Below are 21,216 nucleotides of genomic sequence, written 5' to 3'. Positions count from 1 at the left end.
ATTTACCAAGCCAAATAACCTACAAACCTGTACGTCTTTGGAGTGTGGGAGGAAACCGGACAAAACCCACGCAGGTCACGGGAGAACGTACAATCTGCGTACAGCCAGCACCCGTGGTCAGGATCGAACCCGGGTTGCCGGCGCTGCATACGCTGGAAGGCAGCAACTCCTCCGCTGCGACACCGTGCGGTCCTTTTCACACCTCTTCCATCCTTATCTCCTTATCTCACACTTTGTGTCTTTTCAACTCCAACCTTTGTCCAGCCATCTGCCAATGAAACTCCCCTCACCTGTATCCACCTATCACTCGCCAGGCTTTACCCCACCCCCATCTCTCTTCCAGATTTCTCTCCCAACAATCCTCCAGCAATCAGTCTGAGGAAGGGTCACGATCCGAGACATCGCCAATCCATGTTCTCACCTCTACCGTTTGCCACTTACTCCACTCATCTGCCAATCAACCCCTACCCCTCTCACCTGTATTCACCGTTACCTGCCAGGCTTAGTCCTGCATTTTGTGTCTATCTTCGGTGTAAACCAGCATCCGCAGTTCCTCCCTGCACCTCTTTCCAGCTTCCCCCTCACTTTCACAATCAGTCCAAAGAGATGTCTCAACCCGAAACATCGCCTATCCATTCTCTCCACAGACACTGCTTGACCCGCTGAGCCCCTCCAGCACATTGTGTCTTTTTTTGGTAAAGGAGCTTCTGCAGTTCCTTGTGCCCTAAGGATTCAGTTATCAGTTTGTGGGTGTGGGACTAATCACCCCTCTTGTGCTCACTTTACTCAATGTTGGAGATTAAATCTCACTGGACACGACCATTTTGATCAGGCCCACAATATCATGACCTTCATCTAAATCCACTTGCCTTTAGGGTTTCAGTAGTTACTTCAAATATGTTCATGAAGACAGAGGCAGGACAGGGCACGGTGGCACAACAGTAGAGGTGCTGCCTCACAGCGCCAGGGACACGGGTTCGAACCTGACCAGGGATGCTGTCTGTACGGAGTTTGTACGTTCTCCCCGTGACCTGCGTGGGTTTTCTACAGGTGCTCCAGCTTACATAGAAACATAGAAAATAGGTGCAGGAGTAGGCCATTCGGCCCTTCGAGCCTGCACCGCCATTCAATACGATCATGGCTGATCATCCAACTCAGTATCATGTACCTGCCTTCTCTCCATACCCCCTGATCCCTTTAGCCACAAGGGCCACATCTAACTCCCTCTTAAATATAACCAATGAACTGGCCTCAACTACCTTCTGTGGCAGAGAATTCCAGAGATTCACCACTCTCTGTGTAAAAAATGTTTTTCTCATCTCAGTCCTAAATGATTTCCCCTTTATCTTTAAACTGTGACCCCTTGTTCTGGACTTCCCCAACATCGGGAACAATCTTCCTGCATCTAGCCTGTCCAACCCCTCAAGAATTTTGTACGTTTCTATAAGATCCCCCCTCGATCTTCTAAATTCCAGGAGCTTCCTCCCACACTCCAAAGACGTGCAGTTTTGTAGATTAATTGGCTTGGGTAAAATTGTAAATTGTCCCTAGTTATGTGGTCAGCGGTCGGATCGCTGGTCAGCGTGGAGTTGATGGGCCAAGGGCCTGTTTCTGCGCTGTATCTCTAAACTAAACTGAACTCAAAGAACCTAGGAGCAAATCAGAAGCAGGACTGTTTGAATGTTTTGATTTAGGTGAAGAGGCCAAGATTTTTTTCTGAGAGTACATGTGCAGACTATTGAAAGAAGAAGACGAGGAATGAAATAATTGATCGACTGCAGAAAGGAGACCTAAATAGAGTATTTCCTGATTTTCTTTCTTCCCCTCTAGTCACAGGGAAAATGGAAACATATGAATTGTTTGTGGTATGGTTTTATTGCAGAGTCCAATTGGAATCTTGAAGAGTTTGAAAGATGATGAGCTCCGATTACCCAAGGCTATGTTGCAATGTTTGTGGACCTGATTTGCCATGTACTCATTTTCGAGTGCTCTATCGTTACTCTATTTGTAAAAGTGACCGCATATGTACTTACGTTTGAGCCTGTTTTCTTCAATCAATATTATCAAGAAATGTGTGTTAAAAAATTAGTGACTGACATTTGCAAAGCAGTTCGAATTAATATGCAGGCGGCAAGCTTCGTCGCACCAACGTGCAGGAATTGACAAGGGTTCCGGCGAGATTAATGAGCCAGAGATCATTCAGTTAAGAAATTAGAACATAGTCCCAGGTTTGATCCCAAGTTTGTGTTCCATTGACTGATCTCAGAGTAGCATTAGCGTCTGTGTAATTTGCCCGAATGCATGCGTCGTGCATTGAGACTGGCAATGGCTGTTGTGTGGATTAACCCGACCTGTACACCCATTACTAATGGTGCGGTGGTCCCCACTGGAAGCAGGAATGTGTGGACACAATTAGCTGCTGCAACCCACGATAACTCTCTATCAGTTGGCCTCTTGCGCTGTGCTACTCTGCTGCAGAGTATGCTTGGGAGAGGTCATCTCATGCGAAGAAAATTGATACCGCCCTTAATGACAGCTGCAGATGCATCACTGCCTGCCTAAAACCAACGGATGTGGGTAGCCTGCATCTCTTGGCCAGTATTGCTCCACTGGGAATCCGCTGATCAGTCGCCGGTAGAACTGAACGTAGTCGGCAAGTTGGGGATACCCGCCATTCCGGTCACTCCCATCGCCCAGCTCCGAAGCGGCTGAAGTCGAGGAGGAGGTTCCTCCACACAGTCCAGCCACTGTCACAGTCTCCTCAAGCAACCAGACCAGCCTTGTGGGGAAAAGACACGCAGTGAAAACCACCACCACGTAAAGATGCCCATCCCAACCAAGGAACAGCTACCACCTGGTCACAGGTGTGACTGGGAGACTTGGAATTCCCTCAACAGGCTTTGTACAGGGATGGGCTGATGCAAGACCAATACATGCAAATGGTGAAAGAGTTTAATGATATAGTAGTTACAAAATGGATTCTGCTGCAGATTTAGAAGCAATAAAATGAATGCCTAACCTTTCTCCTACTACACTAGTGAGATTACAAAAGGGCATGGACAAAGGTGATATTTATTGTCACATACACCAATTAGTGCAGTGAAATTTGAGTTGCCATTGCAGCACACAAATAAAATAAACACAACATTGTAGAATTTAACATTAAACATAAAAATCATCCCCCCACAGCGGGATCGACGTTTCCCACTGTGAGGGAAGACAGCAAAGTTCAGTCCACATCCTCCATGTTCACCCGCGGTCGGGGCCTATTGAGGCCTTCGCAGTCGCTGCTACGGCAGCCCGATGTACAGAGGAAGTACTAACTCTGTACAGACAAGCGCCCGTAGTCAGGATCGAACCCGGGTCTCCGGCGCTGTAAGGCAGCAACTCTACCGCTGCGCCACCGTGCCGCCCAACATTGAACGAGTGTGAATGGATGATCAATGGTTGGGTGGATTCGAGGGACCATAGGATCGCCAAACTAAACTAAACTAAACTAAAACTGAGTTGGAACAGTAATTCTCCATTCCTGCTAAGATTCTGATCGACTTTAGGTGATGGGAGAAAATGCCCAACAGGCAGAAAGAAAACAAAGAACTACGTTGGTGTACATTTTCCACCACCTCGGGCCTTTTCATGTATCAGTGTGTTGTAATGTAGACCGATGTGATGGGGAAAGCACATTTAAATTCAATTAGAATCTGAAAATAGACACAAAATGCTGGAGTAACTCCGTTGGACAGGCAGCATCTCTGGAGAGAAGGGATGGGTGACGTTTCGGGTCGAGACCCTTCTTCAGACGGACTGTTGGCAGATCAATTTCCCTCCTGGGATAAAAAAAGTTCTATCATCTGGTAGCGTATCGTATCGGCTTGACTAGATGGGCCGAATGGCCTTCTTTGCTCCTATGACTTATGAACTAATGCGGGTGGACTTTAGTTTGTCCTCTCATCAGAAAGTTGGGGGAGGGGGGGTGGGGGTGGGGTGAATGCTACTTTTGCAGACGTGCTCTCTGCAATTTCAGGTAGTCCCTGCTTTCTCCTCCCCTTCCCAGCTCTCCCTCAGCCCACTGTCTCCGCCTCTTCCTTTCTTCTACCAGCCCCCCCCCCCCACCACCCCCCCCCAGCCTCACATCAGTCTGAAGAAGGGTCTCGACCCGAAATGTCACCTATTTCCTTCGCTCCATAGATGCTACCTCACCCGCTGAGTTTCTCCAGCATTTTCGTTGACCTGCTCTCGCACTTAGATCAGTTGTTGTACCATCACGTTATTTGACAGGGACAACCTGGCCCTTGTGTCGGTGTTTCTGCCCGTGAAATCAGAAGAGAGAAGAGGGGGAAAAAAATGGAAGTTTTAAATTAAAAGCTTCAGTAAACCGAATCAAATAGACAGTAATTGTAGGTTATTCGTCCGTGTAATAAATGTACCATTCCATTCAAAATCTGAGTTTCTTCCTCCAATGATTCCCTTTGGCTTTTACTGCCTGTAGAATCGTGGTGCAGAATATTCATGTATCCCCTGACTCGGCTTTGGCCTGTCACATTAACTTCAAATATCAATATTGTAGATGCACGTACCATTGCAATTACATTTGTTTTACCTTAAAGCAAGTCTGCAGATGGAGTCATATAGTCTGTGTAAGTTCTGATATTATCTGGCACACATCTGCAATGGGTGGCCTCATTCGCAAATGGACTCTTCCGTGCAGTGGCACAGCTGGTCGAGCTGCTGCCTCACAACGCCAGACACCCGGGCGTGATCCTGACCTCGGGTGCTGTCTGTGTGGAGTTTGCACGTTCTCATAGAAACATAGAAACATAGAAAATAGGTGCAGGAGGAGGCCATTCAGCCCTTCGAGCCAGCACCGCCATTCATTGTGATCATGGCTGATCGTCCCCTATCAATAACCCGTGCCTGCCTTCTCCCCATATCCCTTGACTCCACTAGCCCCTAGAGCTCTAACTCTCTCTTAAATCCATCCAGTGACTTGGTCTCCACTGCCCTCTGTGGCAGGGAATTCCATAAATTCACAACTCTCTGGGTGAAAACGTTTTTTCTCACAGTCTTAAATGACCTCCACTTTATTCTAAGACTGTGCCCCCCTGGTTCTGGACTCGCCCAACATTGGGAAAATTTTTCCTGCATCTAGCTTGTCCAGTCCTTTTATAATTTTATATGTTTCTATAAGATCCGCCCCCTCATCCTTCTAAACTCCAGTGAATACAGTGGTCTCCTTGCGACCACCTGGGTTTCCTCCGGGTGCTCCGGTTTCGTTCCCACTTCCCGAAGACGTGCGGGTTTGTAGTTTAATCGGGCTCCGTAAAATTGTCCCTCGCGTCAATGGATGAGAAAGTGGGAAAACATGGAGCCAGTGTGAATGGGCGATTGATGTTCGGAGTGGACTCAGTGGACCGAAGGGCCTGTTGCCGTGCTCATCGCTAAGCAAAACTAAGCTGAACTAAATTAAGTGCCTACATCTGTCTCTGATGGGAATTGTAACAACTGTGAGAAACCAACATGGTGTAAACCATTTTGGCCAGGAAATGATTCCAACTCACCTACTCCTCAATTCACCATACTCTGGGCAAGAGACACTGTGCATCTAACTCAGGCATTTTCTCATGGAGCTTTTTCAATAGAGTTCTAGAGCTATACAGCACGGGAAAGGGGTTATTTTTTTCAGGAGAGGAATTTGTTATTAAGAGGAGAGGAATGGGCCATTTGGCCCATCAAGTCTATGTCATCGAAACATAGAAACATAGAAAATAGGTGCAGGAGTAGGCCATTCGGCCCTTCGAGCCTGCACCGCCATTCAATATGATCATGGTTGATCATCCAACTCAGTATCCTGTACCTGCCTTCTCTCCATACCCCCTGATCCCTTTAGCCACAAGGGCCACATCTAACTCCCTCTTAAATATAGCCAATGAACTGGACTCAATTACATTCTGTGGCAGAGAATTCCAGAGATTCACCACTCTCTGTGTAAAAAATGTTTTTCTCATCTCAGTCCTAAATGATTTCCCCTTTATCCTTAAACTGCGGCCCCTTGTTCTGGACTTCCCCAACATCGGGAACAATCTTCCTGCATCTAGCCTGTCCAACTCCTTAAGAATTTTGTAAGTTTCTATAAGATCCCCCCTCAATCTTCTAAATTCTAGCGAGTACAAGCCGAGTCTATCCAGTCTTTCTTCATATGAAAGTCCTGCCATCCCAGGAATCAGTCTGGTGAACCTTCTATGGCAAGAATGTCCTTCCTCAGATTAGGAGACCAAAACTGTACGCAATACTCCAGGTGTGGTCTCACCAAGACCCTGTACAACTGCAGTAGAACCTCCCTGCTCCTATACACAATGTCATTCATTCGTGGCTGATCTATCTCTCCCTCCTAGCCCCATTCTCCTGCCTTCTCCCCATAACCCCCGACACCTGTACTAATCAAGAATCTATCTGCCTGATTCTGGATACATTTTACAGTTTTCAACCGAGGGCTTGCCAACACTTTCCCTGCCAACCTAAATAATCTGCTGGTGCTCATTTGGAACAATTTCCCACGTATTAAATTGAATCTAAAATGGAATTATCTCCAACCGTTAAACTGGTGAAAGCAGCTAATATAATGGCACATTATTAGTCTTAATTAATGATAATTAAGGCAATGAATGTTTGAGCAGCAACTATTGAATATAGTGAGCTTCCAGGAACAGGAGTGGGGATTTCTATTAAAGGAAAGCAAAAGGTCGCTCTTGAGAAGGCAGAGGACCTATCATTTCTGGGGCTTGGTAATGAAAACTTGCAACTGGTTTGGCTGCATGAACTTCCTTTTTTTCTCAGGGAGCTGTTACCATAGAGTTCTTGAGCTGCACATTTCCTTTTTTTATTTTAATTTTTTTATTTGTTTATTTTATTAGAAGTTAATACCGTACAAAACAATACAGTGGCACCTAATTTTAGGTGCCAACTATGTCAAACCGTAATCCATTCTATGTACAACCTCTAGTTTTATGTTATGAGAAGGAAGTAAGCAAGACAAGAAAAAGAAAACAATAGAAAGGGGAAAAAGTGGAAAAATAGATAGTAGAGAATAGAAAAACGTGAAGTGTGTATATAAAAAAGAAAAAAAGAAAAAAAGAAAAAGTGGAAAGTAGGAATAGAAGAGAAGGCCCCTTAAAAGAGAATTTTTCAAATCTGTATTCGGAGATGTAGAACTATCCACGTCATGAACTGAAATCAGCAATCCTTATGGTACCGCTGCATCACATGATTCCAAAAAGTCGATGAAAGGAGACCAACTCCTTAAGAATTGGTCATATTTATCTATTAGTCGGAGTCTCATTTCTTCAAGGTGTGCTATGTCCATCATATTCCTAATCCACATTTTAACAGTTGGTATGGTTGTATTTTTCCAAAATTTAAGTATCAATTTCTTTCCAATTATTAACCCATAATTAAAAAAAACATTTTGGTCTTTATTTAAATTGGTATCTTCTCCTATTATTCCAAATATAATCCATTCCATTTTGGGTTCTATTCTTGACTTGAAGAGCTTTGTAAATATATCAAATATATCACTCCAAAATTTATTCAACTTTGTACATCCTACAAATGAATGTGTTATATTAGCGTTTTGAAACAAACATTTATCGCATCTGGGAGAGACGTTTGGATAAAATGTATTCAACCTCGTTTTTGAATAATATAGTCTATGTAATAATTTGAATTGAATTAAATTATGTCTTGCATTAATAGAACAGTTATGTGTATTCATCAAATACTTTTCCCATCTATCCTTCGAGATCTTTATCATTAGCTCATGTTCCCAATCTTCCCTTAGTGCTTCTGTTGAGGGTGATTCTCTATATAATATATTATTATAAAAGTATGATATTAATTTTTGTGAATCAGCCTTAATATTCATTGCTTCTTCTAAAGGGTCTAAAAATATAGTTTGAAATCTATGTGTATATTTCTTCATAAAGTCACATACCTGTATATATTTAAAATATTGATTATCCTTCAATTTAAATTTTAATTTTAATTGTTTAAATGATAACAGTTTGCCCAATTCATACATATCCCCTACTTTCCTAATCCCCAGTCTATCCCATTATTGATATGTGTTGTCGATGAGAGAAGGTTTGAATGCGGGGTTGTTCAATAGTGGGGTTAGTACTGATAAATTATTTAATTTCAAGAATACTTTTATTTGTTTCCAAATTCTTATTATATTGTGAATAATTGGGTTCTTCTTATATATTATACTATTCAATTTTATCGGTGAGAGCAGGATCGTTCCTATATCGTGCGGATAGCACTCCTCTTTCTCCATTCTTATCCACTCCAACTGCTGAGTGGAACTATCCAGCCAGTACATTATGTTCTTAATATGCACTGCCCAGTAGTAATACATAAAGTTAGGTAATGATAAACTCCCAACTTCTTTAGATTTGCACAAATGCTTTCGTTGAATTCTATGTGTTCTGTAATCCCATATAAAATTAGTGATAGTGGAATCTAGTTTTTTGAAAAAATATTTTGGAATATATATTGGGATCGCTTGAAACAAATATATTAATTGTGGTAAGAAAGTCATTTTTATAGCGTTAATTCTACCTATCAATGAGAGCGGAAGCGTTTTCCAAAATTTAATCATATCATTCAGTTTATTTAATAGTGGTATAAAATTGGCACTAAATAATGATTTGTGTCTTCTCGTAATTTGAATACCCAGATACTTGAATTTTTCTGTTGCAATTTTGAAGGGGTATTTTAGTAAGTGTCTCGAATCCTGTGGTTTTAAAGACATAATTTCGCTTTTATTCCAATTTATTCTATATCCTGAAAAAGAGCAGAATTCCTCAATTAGTGTTAATAAGGTGGGTATACTCGTTTGTGTATTAGTAATATATAAAAGGATTTCATCAGCATATAGTGAAATTTTATTCTTTGAGTCCTTAGTGTTATATCCGTGAATATTCGGGTGATTTCTAATCTTTTCGGCCAACGGTTCTATCATAAGGGCAAATAGCAATGGTGATAAGGCACACTCTTGATAAGTAAAATTTTGGAGATAGCGTATTGTTAGTTAGTTAGTATTCTTGCCGTAGGTCTATCGTAAAGTAGTTTAACCCATCTAATAAAATTCTCTCCCATATTGAATTTTTGGAGTACCTTGTATAAATACTGCCATTCTACTTGATCAAATGCCTTCTCTGCATCCAGCGTGACAACTGAAATATCTTCATTGTCCTCATTATGAGAGTACATTATATTGAAAAGCCTTCTCAAATTATTAAATGATTGTCTTTTGGGTGTAAATCCCGTTTGATCCGTATTTATTAAATTGTTGATATAATTATTTAGCCTTCTAGCTAGAATCTTTGCTAAAATTTTCTGACCCGTATTTAGTAGTGAAATAGCTCTATAAGAACCCGGTTCATCTAAATCTTTATCTTTTTTTGGTATAAGTGTTATTGTTGCTTCTGCTAGGGTTTCTGGTAGTTTATTTTCAGTATAAGCCTGCATGTATAAATTGAATAATCTTGGTATAATTGACTCCTGAAATCTTTTATAAAATTCATTACTAAAACCGTCTGGTCCTGGGGTCTTCCCATTTTTCAGTGAGTTTATTATTTGTTTTATTTCTTCATTAGTAATCCGTGCTCCTAATTGCTCTTGTTCTAAACTATCCAATTTTGGGAGCTTGCAATTATCTAAAAAATTTGTAATTTTACTTACATCTGTATTTATTTTAGATGTATATAGATTTGATAAAATTGGGCAAACCTCTTATTAATATCCTTAGGCAGTGTTAAAAACTCACCCTTATCCGATTTAATTTTAGTAATAGTTTTTTTCTTTTCTCGTTGCTTCAGTTGCCTCGCAAGTAGTTTATGTGGCTTATCCCCAAATTCGAAGTGTGCTTGTTTTGTAATTTGGAATAATCTTATTACTCTAGCCGATAGTATTCTATTGACTTTATATTTCAATAAAGTTATCTTATTATGTTTATTTATGGTTGGGTCAGTTGCATTGTCCAGTTCTAGTAGTTTTATTTTCTGTTCTATCCGCTGAAGTTCTCTTTTATTTTCCTTATTTTGAAAACTTTGGTAAGAAATTATGACACCGCGAATATATGCCTTGAAGGTTTCCCATAATAGCGGTGCAGAAATACCCGGCGTGTCATTTATTTCGAAATTTTTTTAATTTGTTCTTTTATATACTCATAACCCTGCGGGTTATTTAATATATGTACATTGAATCTCCAAAAAGGTTTTATACTCGGCATTCCCTCAATTTTAAGTATAAAAGTCAATGGTGAATGATCAGAAATAATACTATTTCTGGGGCTTGGTAATGAAAACTTGCAACTGGTTTGGCTGCATGAACTTCCTTTTTTTGTCAGGGAGCTGTTACCATAGAGTTCTTGAGCTGCACACTTCCTGTCAGCAGAATTAAGCCCTTCGGCCCATCAGGTCCAGGCCGCCATTCAATCACGGCTGATCTATCTTTCCCTCTCAACCCCACTCTCCTGCCTTCTCCCCATAACCCCCGACACCCGTACCAATCAAGAACCTTTCTAGCTCTGCCTTAGAAATGTCTAGGCGGGGAGTTAAGGTGCTGAGCAACACTTTAGCAACACTTAGCAACTCTGAGGAAACACTTTTTTCACACAGAGAGTGGTGAGTCTGTGGAATTCTCTGCCTCAGAGGGCGGTGGAGGCCGGTTCTCTGGATACTTTCAAGAGAGAGCTAGATAGGGCTCTTAAAGATAGCAGAGTCAGGGGATACGGGGAGAAGGCAGGAGTACTGATTGGGGATGATCAGCCATGATCACATTGAATGGCTCAAAGGGCCGAATGGCCTACTCCTGCACCTATTGTCTATTGTCTATAAGGAGATCAGGTAGGTTTAGGTGGACTGAGCAGAGGGCAATCTTCAACTCTTTGAAGACGTTACATAAACCTGGAGACCAAGAGAGCAAATAGACCATGGAGTTAAACAGCCACCTTTATTTTGGTCAGAGGCTTCAAAGGTCTTTTATTTTGGCCAGCGATGATCTTAGAAGGAACTGAAAGCTTGAGCAGAATCTACAGAAGTTTATGGCCACGAATGCCAAGACAACATGACGTTAAATTTCCTGTCAGCAATGTTTGTATTCACAGACGACTGGTGGATTCTGTATTCCAGTCCTTTAATTACAAACAGAATAACTTCCGGCGTTTATCCTGGAAGATGAAAGGCTTTAAAAGCAGCCGAGGGCCGGATGATTACACCAAGAAAAACAATCACACAACTCGACAAAGAACTTCAAGGAGTGTGATATTTAAAAATTCATTGCCGGAGCAAAAAGGATTGCAAATGATGCCTTTTCTCAATCTAATATTTACTACCAGACTTAAAGGGAATTTTAAAATAAACTTCTACGGTGGGATGTGAATTCACACTCTCTGAATTATCAGTCGAGTCATGTCAACTTTATTTGTCACATACACATACAAGATGTGCAGTCAAATGAAAGTGGCAATGCCTGCGGATTGTGCAAAAACTACAGAATAGAATAGAACAGAATCAGTATTTACATATTAGAAAAAACCACACCAATTTTAAAAAGACACAACACAACAGTAAATAAGTCCCTGGTGAAATAATAGTTTACAGTCCTGATGGCCTAGTGGGAAGAAACTCCGTCTCATCCTCTCTGTTTTCATAGCGTGACAGCGGAGATGTTTACCTGACCATAGCAGCTGGAACAGACCATTGCTGGGGGGGTAGGGGTCCCCCATAATGTTGCTGGCTCTAGATCTGCACATCCTGGTGCATAGGTCCTGCAGGGGGGCGAGTGTAGTTCCCATAGTGTGTTCGGCCAAACGCACTACTCTCTGCAGAGCCTTCCTGTCCTGGGCAGAGCAGTTCCCAAACCAGGTTGTGATGTTGCCAGACAAGATGCTTACTACAGCCCCAGAGTAGAAGCACTGAAGGATCCTCAGAGAGACTCTGAATTTCCTCAGCTGCCTGAGGTGGTAAAGGCGCGGCCTTGCCTTACTCACCAGTGCGGTAGCATGTGTTGTCCATGTCAGATCCTCTGCGATGTGGACTCCCAGGTATTTAAAGCAGCTCACCCTATCCACATTTGCCCAAGGGTCTCGACCCGAAATGTCACCCATTCATTCTCTCCAGAGATGCTGCCTGTCCCGTTGAGTTAAAGTCCTGTCCCACTATACGAGTTCATTCCAAGAGCTCTCCCGATTTAATAAAAAATCAAACTCGTGGTAAGCACGGAGAATGAACGTAGCGGGTACGTCGGAGCTCGGGGACGTCTCTTGGCGCTAACGGCAGGTAAGCACGGGAAGACTCGTGAAGATTTTTCAACATGATGAAAAATGTCCACGAGAGCCCCGAGTACCGACGAGTGGCCATTACCGTAAATCTCCGAGTTCGAATCAGGGCAAACTCGGGACAACTCTTGGAATGAACTCTTACCGTGGGACAGGGGTATTACTCCAGCATTTTGTGTCTACCTTCGATTTAAACCAGGAGCTGCAGTTCTTTCTTACACGGGTTCCAGGATGTGTTGTGTGAGATGACACTGTAGTTTATTTGCCTCTACTTTATAGGCATTGAAATTTCCTCGTTACATTGGCAACAGATCAATAGCCTAGTCTGCTAAGTGCAGTCATTTATCGGATTTGTTACCATATCTACTAATCCTAAGGGGCATGCTTGCTTCCAGAGGCAGCCAGGTGCAATGGGCCATACAAGAAATTATGAAACGAACTTCAAAGGTAGTTGAAATCAAAAAGTGTTTCGTCAACCGGAGTTTTTAGCAGCTTGAGTGATGTGTACAGTAAAATGCCCCTGTCCCACTTAGGAAACCTGAATGGAAACCTCTGGAGACTTTGCACCCCACCCAAGGTTTCCGTGTGGTTCCTGGAGGTTTTTGGCAGTCTCCCTACCTGCTTCTACTACCTGCAACCTCCGGCAACCACCTGCAACCTCCGGGAACCGCACGGAAACCTTGGGTGGGGCGCAAAGACTCCAGAGGTTTCTGTTCAGGTTTCCTAAGTGGGACAGGGGCATTTATAAGGTTACACAAGGACTCGGAGTCATGTCCCTGGCCTTCTATAGACAATAGACAATAGGTGCAGGAGTAGGCCATTTGGCCCTTTGAGCCAGCACCGCCATTCAATGTGATCATGGCTGATCATCCCCGCTCAGTACCCCGTTCCTGCCTTCTCCCCGTATCCCCTGACTCCGCTATCTTCAAGAGCCCTATCTAGCTCTCTCTCTAAAGTATCCAGAGAACCAGCCTCCACCGCCCTCTGAGGCAGAGAATTCCCCAGACTCGCAACTCTCTGTGAGAAAAAGTGTTTCCTCGTCTCCGTTCTAAATGGCTTACCCCGTATTCTTCTGCGGTTATATATTACAAATTTGGATTTGTAAATCGGGGGTAGGATTGGGAAGTTCGCCAATAACGTTAAAAAAATTGCCAGTGTGTTTTATAATGAGGAGGAATGCCGCGGAGCGCAGAAGATGTCAATGAACTGCTGAGGTGAGCACAAAAAATGGTCACTTAAGAGTAAACTGCATGGATGGGTATCGAACGTGGGCCTAGACGATAGGAATCTGAGGGGTAACTTTTTCATGTAAAGACAATAGACAATAGGTGCAGGGGTAGTCCATTCGGCCCTTCGAGCCACCACCGCCATTCCATATCATCATGGCTGATCATCCACAATCAGTACCCCATTCCTGCCTTCTCCCCATATCCCTTCATTCTATTAGCCCTAAGAGCTATATCTAACCATCTCTTGAAAACATCCAGTGACTTGGCCTCCACTGCCTTCTGTGGCAGATTGGATTAAACCTGTCTGCCTCAATCTCTACCTCGATGCGCGTTAACTTTGTTCATTCTCATCCATTGCAAAGAATAAGATTTGTTTGGTTTTGAGATACAGCGCGGAAACAGGCCCTTCGGCCCACCGAGTCCGCACCGACCAGCGATCCCCGCACGTTAACACCACCCTACACTCACTATGGACAATTTTAAATTTATACCAAGCCGATTAGCCAATTTACCTACAAACCTGTATGTCTTTGGAGTGTGGGAGGAAACCGAATAGCTCGGAGAAAACCCACGCAAGACGCAGGGAAAAAGTACCAACTCCGAACCGACAGCACCCGTAGCCAGGATCGAACCCGGGTCTCTGGCGCTGTGAGGCAGCATCTCTACCGCTACGCCACCCTGCTGGCCTCCTGCTGGTGGGTGTAAGGAACTAGCTACCCCTGTCTCATCTGTACTCCTCTCTTCAGACTGGCTACATTCTCTCTCCACTCCCAGCCCTGATAGAAACATAGAAAATAGGTGCAGGAGTAGGCCATACGGTCCTTCGAGCCTGCACCGCCATTCAATATGATCATGGCTGATCATCCAACTCAGTATCCCGTACCTGCCTTCTCTCCATACCCTCTGATACCTTTAGCCACAAGGGCCACATCTAACTCCCTCTTGATGCAGTGTCTTGACCCAAAACATCAATAATTCCTTACCGCCGCTGCCCACAGATGTTACTCAACGCGCTGAGTTCCTTCAGCAATTTGATTTTTTTGCACCTTGTGGTAGATCTTGAATTCACAACCTTCTGTTTCAGAGATGTTTTTTAGATTCTCAATCCTTCACCACAATATTGGGGTGGGAGATTGCAACCGTCACGTGGTCCACCCTGTTTCGACTAATGCAGTCAACTCGACGTGCACAAACAGAACAAGTTCTCCTACAACTCTAGGCTGTGCGCGCCATACGCAAGAAGAAGAAGAAGAAGAAGAAGAACACAAGATTGATGATATGGATAGGACAGGTTTGGAGGGATACGGACCAAACACAAGCTGGTGGGACCTGCGTAGCTGGGACATGTTGGCTGGTGTGGGCAAGTTGGGCCAAAGGGTTCGTTTCCACACTGTATCACTCTATGACTCTAATTCACCATGCCTGCCTTTCCACCTTGGGAAAATTAGAAGACCGACATATTTTCCTCTTTGGAAGCTAATCGGGCAAATCGCTGTTTTATTTTTTAAATAGCGTAAACATCAAGTGCTTAAAATGATGCCTCGCTTTCCGTTTTCCACTGTATGATTCTGTGAGGCGCTTTCCCTAATGCTAAATCTGACTGGGGTCGCACAGCCCTGCCAAAATGCTCATTTCGCGGTTCTCGAATGACTGAGCAGCCACTTAACTACTGCAAATAATGGCAAAGGCTATTGAGGCAGCTGTGGATTGTGCAGAAACTGCGGCAATTATAGCCAGGAAACAGCTTTGCCAAGCATAGATCATCGATACGGTCAATTTTTTGTTTTTAAAAGGCTGCTTTATTGGTCTAGATGCCCAGGAACTAAAATAAGATATGACGCGGGCACCTTAGAGAGGCGGCTTTGAGATCAGGATTTTTCTGCATATTCCCAGCCTCTGTGTCAAAGGTGGTCCATTCCTGTATCCTTCGTACCAGCCACAAAATTCCTCTCAGTTTAAGGATAAGGGGGAAATCTTTTAGGACCGAGATGAGAAAAACATTTTTCACACAGAGAGTGGTGAATCTGTGGAATTCTCTACCGCAGAAGGTAGTTGAGGCCAGTTCATTGGCTATATTTAAGAGGGAGTTAGATGTGGCCCTTGTGGCTGAAGGGATCAGGGGGTATGGAGAGAAGGCAGGTACAGGATACTGAGTTGGATGATCAGCCATGATCATGTTGAATGGCTCGAAGGGCCGAACGGCCTACTCCTGCATCTATTTTCTATGTTTCTATGTTTCTCCCTTTGCCCAGCTCATCAGAACTGATTCAAGTCACATCCTCTCCATTAGAAAATGCCACTGAGCCACTGAATCTATATCTATCTGTGTGTCGGCCCCAGTTCTATTTCTCATTTACGAGGCGCAGACCACATAAATATTAAAATGCACACAGCGCAAAGATAACTTGCACAGGCCACAAAGTTTAATTGGGAGGTAGGGTGTTAAAAAATGCCTTAAGGCTCACCGAGTCTGCCCGGTCCAATAATAATCTGTACAATAGCCCTCAGCCTGAAAGATGAAAGTATCTTTCGGTCTGAAGAGGGGCTCCGACCCGAAGCGTTGCCTATACCTTGCCTCCAGAGACGCTGCCTGACCCGTTGAGTTACTCCAGCTTTTTGTGTCTATCTTCAGAAAATTTAAGGGCCTGTCCCGTCCCACTCGCCGATTTTTTCCGGCGACTGCCAGCATCATTGGCTGACGTATCAGGTCGCCGACAAATACGCGGCGTGATGTCATATTGACGCGGGGCGTTTTCTCAATTGTCGCAACATCTGGATTTTGAAATGTTCAAACTCTCTTCGCGACACTGATATGACGCCGGCAGTCGCCTAAAAAATCGCCGTTGGACGGGCCCTTATAGGAAGCTTCTCGGAAGGTTTAATGAGCAGGAAGTAACTGCAGATACACAAAAATGCTGGAGAAACTCAGCGGGTGCAGCAGCGTCTATGGAGCGAAGGAAATAGGCAACGTTTCGTCCCTATTTCCTTCGCTCCATAGACGCTGCTGCACCCGCTGGGTTTCTCCAGCATTTTTGTGTACCTTCGAATTTCCAGCACCTGCAGTTCTTTCTTAAACAAGTAACTGCAGATGCTGGTTTAAACCGGAGATAGACGCAAAAAGCTGGAGTAACTCAGCTTGGTCAGGCAGCATCTCTGGAGAAAAGGAATGGGTGATGTTTCGGGAGTAGACCGAAGAAGGGTCTCGACCCTGAAACGTCACCCGTTCCTTCTCTCCAGAGACACTGCCTGTCCCGCTGAGTTGTTAAGCCCCTGTCCCACTTAGGAAACCTGAACGGAAACCTCTGGAGACTTTACGCCCCACCCAAGGTTTCCGTGCGGTTCCCGGAGGTTTTTGTCAGTCTGCCTACCTGCTTCCACTGCCTGCAACCTCCGGCAACCACCTGCAACCTCCGGGAACCGCACGGAAACCTTGGGTGGGGCGCAAAGTCTCCAGAGGTTTCCGTTCAGGTTTCCTAAGTGGGACAGGGGCATTACTCCAGCTTTTTGTGTCTTTCTTCAGAAGATTTAGAGTCGTGTTCCCTCAGGAATTGGTTCCGAAAGGAACTCCTGTTTACAATTTGCATTATTGATTTAGCTCACGAATCCACCGCGCTCTTCAACAAAAGTCCCGGAGGCATCAGGATAGTGCAGAGTGGAGCCGATGCAATGTGACAATATATGAAGGTGCGCAGTAATAAATCCGCGGAATGAGTACGTAATTGGCAAACAGATTTCGGCGCGGCTGAATGAGAGGGTGGCGCTGCACGTTATGCAACGGGGAACCCAAATAGTGTTCGGATAATAAGAATTTGAATGGAGCAGTGAGGGATCGAGGGAAGCAGACAAACAAATCATTAAATGTAATGACATGTTAACAAGGCAATAAAAAAAACAAACCCACTGGGGTTCATTTCTGGAATGATGGAATTGAAAAGCCGAGAATTTATGACTCGCTTTTTTAGAGTCTCGGTTAGAAAACACTTGGAATGCTGCACACAGTTCTGGATCCCATTTGATATAACAGAAATATGATAGCTTTTGCAGAAGGTGTGAAAATGATTTATTCGAATAATACCAGAACCAAGAACAATGAAAGGATGCCTTAGAGTCATAGAGTGCTGGAGCCATTTTGTTGACTAGAGTTGATCTCTTATGCCCCTGTCCCACTTAGGAAACCTGAACGGAAACCTCTGGAGACTTTGCACCCCACCCAAGGTTTCCGTGCGGTTCCCGGAGGTTTTTGTCAGTCTTTTTGTCGGTTTGAAAGGTGGTTGCCGGAGGTTGCAGGTGGTTGCCGGGGGTTGCAGGTAGTGGAAGGTAAGACCTGCAACCTCCGGCAACTACCTTCAACTAGCATCGCAACTGGCTTCGACTAAAAAATTACCGATTCTTAAAACGGCAACCTATTTTTAGTCGCGGCCGGTTTTGAATTTTTTTAAATAATCGCCGGAACATAGAAGAAGCGGAAACCACTTTCGACCATTAGGGAGACTGACAAAAACCTCCGGCCTTTATAGCAAGAGGAATCGAATATAGGAGCAAAGAGGTCCTGTCATATGCTGAGAGAATGGAGCAGCTGGGCTTGTACACTCTAGCGTTTAGAAGGATGAGAGGAAATCTCATTGAAACATATAAGATTGTTAAGGGTTTGGACAGGCTAGAGGCAAGAAACATGTTCCCGATCTTGAGGGAGTCCAGAACCAGGGGCCACAGTTTAAGAATAAGGAGTAAGCCATTTAGAACGGAGACGAGGAAACACTTTTGCTCACAGAGAGTGGTGAGTCTGTGGAATTCTCTGCCTCAGAGGGCGGTGGAGGCAGGTTCTCTGGATGCTTTCAAGAGAGAGCTAGATAGGGCTCTTAAAAATAGCGTAGTCAGGGGATATGGGGAGAAGGCAGGAACAGGGTACTGATTGGGGATGATCGGCCATGATCACATTGAATGGTGGTGCTGGCTCGAAGGGCCAAATGGCCTACTCCTGCACCTATTGTCTACTGCCTATTGTAAAAGCTTTTCACTGTACCTCGGTACACGTGTCAATAAACTAAAACTGAATTGAAGACAAGAGGGGAGAGATTTTTCAGAGATTTGAGCAACCTTTTCACTCAGAGAGTATCAGTATCTGGAACCAGCTACCAGAGGAAGCTATAGATGTGGACACAATAACATTTTTCAAAATACATTTGGACAGCTGTAAGTGGTAGCTTTCATAGTCCAATAAACCTATGAACGAAAGGATAAAGTGATAGATTAAGATTTTAAAACAAACAAACAGGTAGATCCTTGTGTAGATATAGAACCAGCAGGATGAATGTCTTGTGTCTGTGTTAGGCCTACCTGAAGGACTGAATGAGACATTTGTTTCACAACAGAGGGGCAGCAATCGAGCTGCTGCCTTTTATAACGCCAGAGACCTGGGTTCGATCCGTGCTGTCTGTACGGAGTTTGTACGTTCTCCCCATGACCTGCGTGGGTTTTCTCCGAGATCTTCGGTGTCCTCCCATGCTCCAAAGACACACGGGTTTGTAGGTTGACACAAAATGCTGGAGTAACTCAGCGGGACAGGCGGCATCGCGGGGGAGAAGGATTGGGTGACGTTTCGTGTCGAGACCCTTCTTCAGACTTCTTCCTTCCTTCGCAGGTTTGTTGGTATAAATGTGAAATTGCCCCTAGTGTGTAGGATAGTGTAAGTGTGCGGCGATCGCTGGTCGATGCGGACTTGGTGGGCCGAAGGGCCTGTTTCCGCGCTGTATCTCTAAACTAAGCTAAACTGAGATCCTGTTTGCTTGCGTTGGGAGTCTCTTTCTTTTTATGCTATCTGTACTCAAGGCTTTCCATCAATGGCCAAATAGTTTCTCTCATTTTTCCTTTCGTTTCTTTGCCGTTCCCATTGACAACTCCCCATCAATGTCTTTTTCATATATCTTTAGACGTACTTTAGAAACCACGCTGACCAGGATTCACCCCGTACACTAGCACTACCCCACACACACTAGTGACAATTTATAATTTACAGCAGCCAATTAACCTACAATCCTGCACGTCTTTGGATTGTTAATTGGCTTGGTAAATGTAAAAATTGTCCCGAGTGGGTGTAGGATAGTGTTAGTGTGAGGGGATCGCTGGTCAGTACCGACCCGGTGGGCCGAATGGCCTGTTTCCTCGCTGTATCCCTAAACTGGGTTGGCAATTCTTCCCTTCCCCCCCCCCCTCCCCACCACACACAGTTGGTTCGTATAGCAGATGTAGTTTGGTTTAGTTTAGAGATACAGCATTGAAACACGCCCTTCGGCCAACTGGGTCAGCGCCGACCAGCAGCAATCCCCGTACACTAGCATTATCCTGGCCCCATAGCAGAAGTGTCCATGTGGCGGGGCTGGAAACTGGAAGTATCCCGAGCTAATTCTGCCACCACCATCATCTATTGCGACAAGTGACGGCTCCCACTAATTGTCGCCGGAAGCTCGCGTACTTTTCAGGACGGACGATGTCAGCGAGGTCAACATTTGTAACGAGATGGACTCAAAAAGAAGAAGAAGTACTATCCTTCACACACTCGGGGCAATTTAGATTTAGGATTTTTACCGAAGCCAATTAACCTACAAACCTGTACAACTTTGGAATGTTGGGTGGGAAGAAACCGGAGCACCCGGAGGAGAACCACGCAGGTCCCAGGGAGAACCTTGTACCTTGCACCAGGGACTATACTTGAAGTTGGGACAATTTTATACTGGACAATTTTTACATTTATTAAGCCAATGAAACCTACAAACCTGTACGTCTCTGGAGTGCGGGAGGAAACGGAAGATCTCGGAGAAAACCCACGCAGGTCACGGGGAGAACGTACAAACTCCAGACGTACGTAGATAAAAATGCTGGAGAAACTCAGCGAGTGATGGAGCGAAGGAATAGGTGCCGTTCATCTATGGAGCGAAGGAATATTCCTTCTAGGTTTGTTACAAAACTTATCTTCAGCGGCGCTGCAGTTCTGCCACTGGCCGTGTGCGTGACTTTGGCGCCTTTGAGGGGGGGGGGGGGGGGGAATTTAAATGCCGTTTTCTCCTGCTTGCCGGAGTCGATCTTTCTCAGGCTGTTCAGCTGCTGCAGAAAATCGCTCCGACATCCGTTCTCTGAAGTTTTTTTACAATATCGCTGGACAATTTAATCGTTGGAGTAAAATAAAAATCTACTTCTAACGCCGTCAACGGGACGGATCTCCTGTACAGGACAAAACATAAGGTAAGCCGTTTATTTTACATATAAACTTGCATTTTAGGATTACTTTAATCCAAATTTCATCGGCGAAAACGTGATTTAGGCCCCATACGAACCGGCAGTGTTTTTCCTGCCGATATGGGGTTCAAATTCACCACAACCGCAACGTTCCAAACGATCGCGTTCCACAAAATCCCACTCGCAAGATGATTTAAATGGCCATTAATTTACGGGAATTAAACACTAAATTCCTTCCATTTGGCCTATAAATTCATGACTATGAGATTTAAAAATCATGTTATATTGTGAATTCTTGTGTGAATGTTATTTGGACACAGGCTATTTTAAAATGTTAACCTTTTCTTAACAAATGGATAGATGTTTAGATCTAGTAATTGAATTTTGTAATTAGCTACAATTAGGCAACTAAATAAT

This window comes from Amblyraja radiata, chromosome 24, assembly GCF_010909765.2.
Source record: "Amblyraja radiata isolate CabotCenter1 chromosome 24, sAmbRad1.1.pri, whole genome shotgun sequence".
NCBI lineage: Eukaryota > Metazoa > Chordata > Chondrichthyes > Rajiformes > Rajidae > Amblyraja > Amblyraja radiata.
The sequence above is the reverse complement of the archived record's forward strand: the minus strand, read 5'-3'. Positions refer to the sequence as shown.